This window comes from Mus pahari, chromosome 4, assembly GCF_900095145.1.
Source record: "Mus pahari chromosome 4, PAHARI_EIJ_v1.1, whole genome shotgun sequence".
NCBI lineage: Eukaryota > Metazoa > Chordata > Mammalia > Rodentia > Muridae > Mus > Mus pahari.
In genome coordinates, this window is record NC_034593.1 from 40,584,537 (window position 1) to 40,592,341 (window position 7,805).

Genomic DNA, 7,805 nt, shown 5'->3' on the forward strand with positions numbered 1-7,805 from the left:
TGCAGACCCCTTCAGCTCCTTGGGTACTTTCTCAAGCTCCTCCACTGTGGGGTACTGTGTTCCATCTGATAGATGACTGTGAGCATCCACTTCTGTATTTGCCAGGCACTGGCATAGCCTCACAAGAGAAAGCTATCCATCCCATAATCAGCCACCAAGGCAGACACTATTGCATATGCCAGCAACATTTTGCTGAAAGTACAGTTTTTCTCTGCAACTCCTTCCATGGGAATTTTGTTACTCCTTCTAAGAAGGATCAAAATATTCACACTTTGGTCTTCCTTCTTAAGTTCCATGTGGTTTGTGAATTGTATCTTGCTCTTCCCACTTCTTCAAGACACTACTGTTGCCGGGCAGTGGTGGCTCATGCCTTTAATCCCAGCACTTGGAAGGCAGAGGCAGGACGATTTCTGAGTTCAAGGCCAGCCTGGTCTACAGAGTGAGTTCCAGGATAGCTATGGCTACACAGAGAAACCCTGTCTAGAAAAACCAACTAACCAACCGAATAAATAAATAAATAAATAAATAAATAAATAAAAAAAGACATTACAGTCTGTTGGTATAGGTAACATGTGACTCCTCCTCATTCATTGTTCTGCCTTCCTGGGTCTATTGATTCACAGCATTACTAGTTTGACTTGTTTCTCACATTTAGTGCAATTTTTAGTTATTTCTTGCCATAAACACTTGTGTATCTTGTGTTTATGAGAGATTTAGCTTGGCTTTATATAAGACAATTATCTCATTTGTATCTCTTATCTGGCTCTCATTTTGTCATATTTAACAAATATTTGGAATATTTATATTTGGAATATAATTCATACTAACATTTCTGAGTCAGCATGTCTTACTTTTCTATTCTTTTCTTCAATGGAACACTGAAAATATTTAAAACTGATAACATTATTTTTGATGAGTCTTCTCTAACTTTGTATTATAATTAACTGGTTGTACTCTTTCAGTGATTTCAAAAATATCATCTGCAACTATACACTTATTTTAAACAGTAAAGTATTAATTTTAAAGAATAAAATAGACTCCCAAGTGGTCATGTGATACCTTTCTTCACTCATATCAAAAACGAAAGAGAAACAATGGATTACTCTAATGTGATCATATTTATATTTCCAGTTTCCGATCCTTTTGGCCAGGTTTACATTATCAGGCATGAAATCTATTCTGTAGATAGATTTCATATCCAATCAGAAATTGTTAGGTTACCCTGTAACTCTTCTTTCATTATTACAACAGCAGATACATTTTTTGGGGGGGAGGAGTGTGTTGGGGTGCAGTGAACTTTATTGATGGTATTCAAGAGAGTAGGGAGGGCTCCCTAGACCCCTTCTGTTATTATGGGGGTCTGGTTGGAAATTGTGAGGAAGATATTCAGTGTTGGGAGCTGAGTTGAGACAGGGACTTCTCAGCAACTGAGGTCTTCTCTCTTGCTCTCAGTGTCCTAGTTAGGGTGGTTGGTCCAGTTTTTCTTATTCCTTGGAGGCAAGTAGTCCATGAGGTCCACCACCCTGTTTCTGCAGCCATATTCATTGACATACCACTAAATGAACTTTACAAAATTGTCATTGAGAGCAATGCTAGACCCAGCATCAAAGGCAGAAGAGGAGCTGTTGTTGAAGTTGCAGGAGACAACCTGGTTCTCAGTGTAGCCCAAGATGCCCTTCAGGCCCTCAGATGCCTTCTTCTCCACTTTCTTGATTTCTTCAGACTTGACAGGTTTCTCCAGGAGGCATATCAGGTCCACAATGGATACATTGGGAATAGGAACAGGGAAGGCCATGCCAGTGAGCTTCCTGTTCAGCTCTGAGATGACCTTGCCTACAGCACCAGTGGATGCAAAGAAGATATTCTGGGCAGTCCCACAGCAATCATACCACAGCTTTCCAGAGGGGCTATCCACCATCTTTTGAGTGGCAGTGATGGCGTGGATAGTGGTCGTGAGCTCTTCCATGATGCCAAAGTTGTCATGGATGACCTTGGCCAGGGGTGGCTAAGCATCTGGTTCTACAGGATGTGTTACTGAAAATCATGACTAAGTTGTCATATTTCTTGTGGTTCGCACCCATCAAAAACATGGGGACATAGGCAGAAGGGGCAGAGATGATTACCCTCTTGGTTCAACACTTCAAGTGGGCCCCAGCCTTCTCCATGTTGGTGTAGACACCAGTATACTCTACGACATACTCAGCATGAGCATCACCCCATTTGATGTTAGCAAGGTCTTGCTACTGGAAGATGGTGAGGGGCTTCCCATTGATGACAAGTTTCCCATTCTTAGCCTTGATTATGCCATTGAATTTGTAGTGGGTTGAGTCATACTGGAATATGTAGACCATGTAGCTGAGTTTAGTGACAGGGTCATTGATACAACAATCTCCACTTTGCCAAGTACTGAGCAGAAGGCAGCCCTGGTGGCGAGGCGCCAAATACACCAAATCCGTTTACCCTGACCTTCACCATTTTGTCTATAGGATGAGGCTGGCACTGTATATGAAGATGTGGCTGTCTCTGAAACAGGGAGGAGCAGAGAGCCCAGCAGACACATCTTACCAACAGGTTCTTTTCTGTGACTGAATAGAAATATAATTTTAAAATATGAAAAATAAATATGAGAAAGTGATTGAAGAAGCTTATTAATTCAAAATAAGGTATAAATATGAGTTACTCAATTATCAACTTTAATAATTTTAAGGAGTTCTATAGAGATGGTTCAGTCATTAAAACACAGCATAGTTCTTTACAGAAGACCTGGGTTCAATCCTCAGTATTCACATGATGGTTCACAACCATTAGTAACTCAAATTGTAGGGGAGGCAATGCCTTGGTGACATCTATTTGCAATGTGCATACATGTGGCTCAAAGATACATTTATTTTGCTTACATACATGCAAGCAAAATAAAGTCATCCATAAAACAAAATAATAAACATTAAAATCTATTTATAATTGAAAATAGACTTTGTTTTCATACAATACATCCTGATTATAGTTCTCCCTCCATTTCTCCCAGTTCTTATGCACCTCTACTCTCCACTGGATTCACTCCATTTCAGTTTCTCATTAGAAAAGAACAAGCTTCTATGAGATAAGGAACAAACACGGCAGAATAAAGAAGTAATAAAAATGAAGCAAAAAAAAGTATATTGAAGTTGTACACATGAACCCAATAGAAGAACTACAGCACCCAAGAGCAGGCACAGGATTCAGAGCACCAATTGTTCTTAGTTAGAAGTCCTTTAAAAATAGTAAGCTAAAAGGTATATATGGAGAGAACCTGGTAGAGAACCACATAGAAGTCTCCATGCTTGCTCCTTCAGTTTCTGTAAGCTCTCATAAGCACCTTCCATATTGATTCAGAGGTCCTTGTAATCTTGGGATATTGTATCTCATCTGGCTTTTATAATATTTCTGTGTCTACTTTCATGGAATTTCCTCTGCTCTGAGACGAGAGATTTCATTGAAACTTCCCAATTAGAGTCTTTCTCAATAAAATGTCTGTCTGTAGTTCCCTAATTTGGTCCCATCTACTGCCAAAGGAAGCCTCTCTGATGATGACCAGATAAGGAATTGATCTTTGACTATAAGAAAATATGATTAGGAGTCATATTTTTATACTTTTTGTGACTAGTAGTCTGGTTTCTGTGCTATCTTGTCTCTAATTCTGGCTTACTCAAGCAAAGTCAGGCATAGATTCCCTCTTGTGGTGTGGGCATTTAGCCAAGTTAGTCATTCGTTGTGTATTCCACAAGTTATGTGCCACCTTTTCCCCAGCACGTTTGGAAGGCAAGGCATACGATAGGTCAAAGACTTTGTGGTCAGTAGGTGCTTTTGTTTCTCTTTTGGTTACCTAATAAGTATCTCCATGCACCAAAGAGAGGGGAACTTGGGAATGAAGGCTCCGTGTAAACACCATCTCTACTTATCCATATTCAAAGTGTTACATAGGTATTGTCCTCAGCATTAGGGTCATGATGCCAGTTAGAAGAGAACACTTTGCATTAGCAAAAGTGTTAATTGTTTGGGAATCACCATGGAAAACCCTTTGTAGAGAAAATGTCTTATGTATTCTAAGGATGGATCATCTGCCAATTAAAAAGTCTATGGCATATGGCTTAGATATGAAATAGAAGTGGGGCATACAGGTGGTAGTAAAAATTCTGGGATAGAGCAAGCATTAGGAAGATCAGCTATGGGAGATGTGAGGAGACGGATACATGGTACCTGAGCACAGGTAACCAGCCACATAGCAGAATGTATGTTAAAATAAATGGGTTATTTATTTTATCCCATATATAGTTATATGACCAAGGTATTTGTAAATATATTTTAAATCTTAGTCTTATTTCTGGGAACATGAGGTTGGAAGTAAGAACTGGGACCATACTTGTACACCTCTTGGCCAGTAACTTAATTGAGTAATCTCAAATGGCTGAGAAACACTCCAATAAATGTTGAAAATCATTAACAACCAGGGAAATATGAATCAAAACTATGTTGTGATTCCATTTTATACCTGTCATGATGGCTGATACTATCAAGGAGCAAAGGTATACTCCTCTATTGATTGTGAAAGTACAAACTGGTTAACCTCATTTGATTGGAGTTTTTATTATAGCACCTTTCTGTAGAATTAAATATTAATTAATAAGTTCTGACAGCAGATTTTACCACCTACTGCAATGGTTTATGTTCCTGAATGAAACACACTAAATTATGTCTTAAACAGCATGATAGTTGGGCCACTGCCTAACCCTCGGTGCTGTTAGAATCTATCTCCTGCAGATGCAGATAATCCTGAATTAGTGCTTACTAACTGTATTCTATCTTGGCAGCTCGGGACCAAGTTTTGTGGCGTCTTCACATGGCAGATATGTCTCTGTCCTGTCTTATTCTCAGGCATTCACTCTCTCCTCTCCTCCACACTCTCCTCACATGGCCAATCATATCTTCTTTCCTCCTCCCTACCTCAAGCCTAGGAATCCTAAAATCCCTCTCTGTCTGTCCTACACAGCTTTTGGATGTTGGCATCCTTTGCCAATCAGAACTGACTGGGGACAGGTTCACAGAGGCTACCTGCAGACCTTCTCATGTCAACAGTTTTGTTGTTGTTGTTGTTTTATTTTGTTTTGTTTTGTTTTGTTTTGTTTTGTTAGAGGAACACAATTAGCATTCAAAACGCAAGCAGCTTCATCTTTCCTATGACTGGATTTGTGGGTACATATTGCTTAAATTTGGATTTATCATGGAATAGCTCATTTTCTCCATCTTTTATGATTGAAAGTTTTGTTGTGTAGAATAGTCTAAGTGGGCATCTGTGGTCTCTTAGAATCTACAGCACATTTAGATTCTCTATTGAGAAGATAAATGTAAGTTTAATAGGTCTGCCTTTACATGTTACTTGGTCTTCCTTCATTTCAATTAATAGTATTTTGTTTTTCCTTTATGGTTAGTGTTCTGATTATTATATGGTCAGGTCACTCTCCTTTCTATTCCAATCTATTGCTTATCTAAACATTTTCCAATGTTTCTTTTAACTTTATAGACATTCTTCCTTTAGGTCAGGAACATTTTCTTCTATGCTTTTGTTGAAAAAGATTTCTGGGCCTCTGAGCTGAGCATCTTCTTCTTCTATTACTACTATTCTTAGAGGTGATCTTTTCATAGTGTCCTAGATTTCCTGAATACTTTGTGTCAGAAACTTTTAAGTGTTAACATTTTCCTTGGCCAATGCTTCCATTTCTTTTATAGTTATTTCAATGTCTGCAATTTTGTCTTCCATCTCTTGTTTTCCATTCATGAACCTTGTCTCTGAAGTTCCTCTTCAAATTCCCCAATTTTTCATTTCTCTCAGTTTGTGTTTTCTCATATTGCTTCTATTTCCATTTCCAGTCTTGAACAGTTTTATTCCTTCTTTCAATGGTTTGTTTATATTGTCTTTAATTTCCTTAAGGGATTCATTAATTTCTTCCAGTTAGCTTTGATTTTGTAGATTTTCATAAGGGATTTATTCATTTCACCTTTAAGGACTTATACCACCTTCATATAGTTGGTTTTACAGTCTTTTCCCTGTATTTCACTTAATTTGGGAATATTCCAGGCCTTTTGCTCTAGTGTAGCAAGTCTCTAAGAGAGACCTTTTTCCCTGACTGTCATGGATTATATTTTTACACTGAAGTGTATTCACCTAGGTTTGAGGTGATTATAGGTATAAATACTGATTTCTGGGAATTTCTTTGTGGGTTTGTTATTTTCTTCCTTGGATTCTGTTTCCGTTCTGAATTTTGGAGACTGTGATATCTGTGTGTTGCATATTCCCCTGGCTTGTTTAGATAGTGTCCTCACTAGGAATGTCTATAGGTGTTAGAGGATGAAATACTGTGTTAAGTGGGGGAGGGGGGTGGAAGCTTGCCAAATAAAATCTCTATGACTTTGGGGGGATGGTGTCCAAGAGGAATGGGAGATAACATAGCTATATATGAGATTTGGGGAACTGTATCTTCAGTACAAGAAGAGGTAGGGCTCTGCCTTTAGCCTACAAGTTGCCCTGAGAAAAGTGGTCCTTGGATTAGCAGTAGGAGCATGGTCCATTTGGGGGCTGAGATAAAGGGACCTAGTAGGGTAAAGTACAATTTAGATCCTTAAAAACCTGAACAACAACAACAAAAAATGGTTAAACATAAAAGTTTTTTTTTCATGTTTTAGTTTTCTTTTTTCCAATAATTTATGACAATCATCAAATCCTTCCAAGTCAGCATACAATGCAAACAATAAAAGCAGACAGGTCACTCTCATCCCAGAAGTTATATTCACATACCATCTCTGAAATGCAGGTATTAGAGAGTGGACCAAGTGTGAACAGTCTCATGAAGTTGATAATTTTTAAATTTAAAGACACTTTCATTACCTCTCATGTCGTTCTCTAGACTTTGGACCTATTTCCCTGAGGACTGAATTCTACCTGGTAATGGCACTCTCCTGGTCACTATATTGCATGACCCTCTGGTGGGTGCTTCACTTTTGATAATCCTCTCATTCCAAAACACTGACTTTGAAGCGTCTGAATGACAATATGACCTCTCAAGCCAATGGATGTGTCCCATGGTGATAACAAGGAGAAAATTGTTTTCTTACAACGAACTCTTTCAAAAGGAAATTCAAGTTTTGATCTTCAGACTTATTGCTGTATGTGTTGGTGACACAATGCCACAGATTTGTGGCATTATAACTTAAAAATTCCCTGTGGCTATAAACCAGGAGTAAAAATCTATATCTTTCCAATCATGCTGCATATTTTTGGGCAAAGAAGACATAAAACTATCTCTTTCTATTGAGTAGTCTCAATTTATAGCACACACACACTGTGCCTCTGCAGACCTGAACAGAGATAGCTTACACTTAATTTGATTTAAAGAAGAGATTTTCACTCCACACTCATTAAGTCAAACTGCAGGCCTTTGAAGATGGACTACATTTTGAAGTGTGTGACTCGTGGTACAACTTTAATTTTAACTGAGCATGACATGAAATAAACACGCAAATGACAAACTGAAAGCTGTTAATTTGTGCGAAATGCTAAAGTTAGGAAAACAAGCGGATAAAAGCAGTTCCTTTGTGCTACTATGCATACAATCTACAACTCAAACCCAGGGGGAGTGAACAGCCAGCCATTTAATGTTATGTCAACACATGTATCTTGTCTTTCATTAGCAAACTCTCCCACTGGTTTGTACACTGTCAGTAGCAGACCACCTACTGAAGTTATGGAGGTGCAGAAACTGGGTGCTTTAATA

General features: G+C 38.4%; 1 pseudogene; it reads right to left on the reverse strand.

The window, feature by feature from the left end:
• Nucleotides 1-1,456: 1,456 nt before the first annotated feature.
• Nucleotides 1,457-6,916, reverse strand: LOC110320762 (annotated as a pseudogene).
• Between the last annotated feature and the right edge of the window lie 889 nt (nucleotides 6,917-7,805).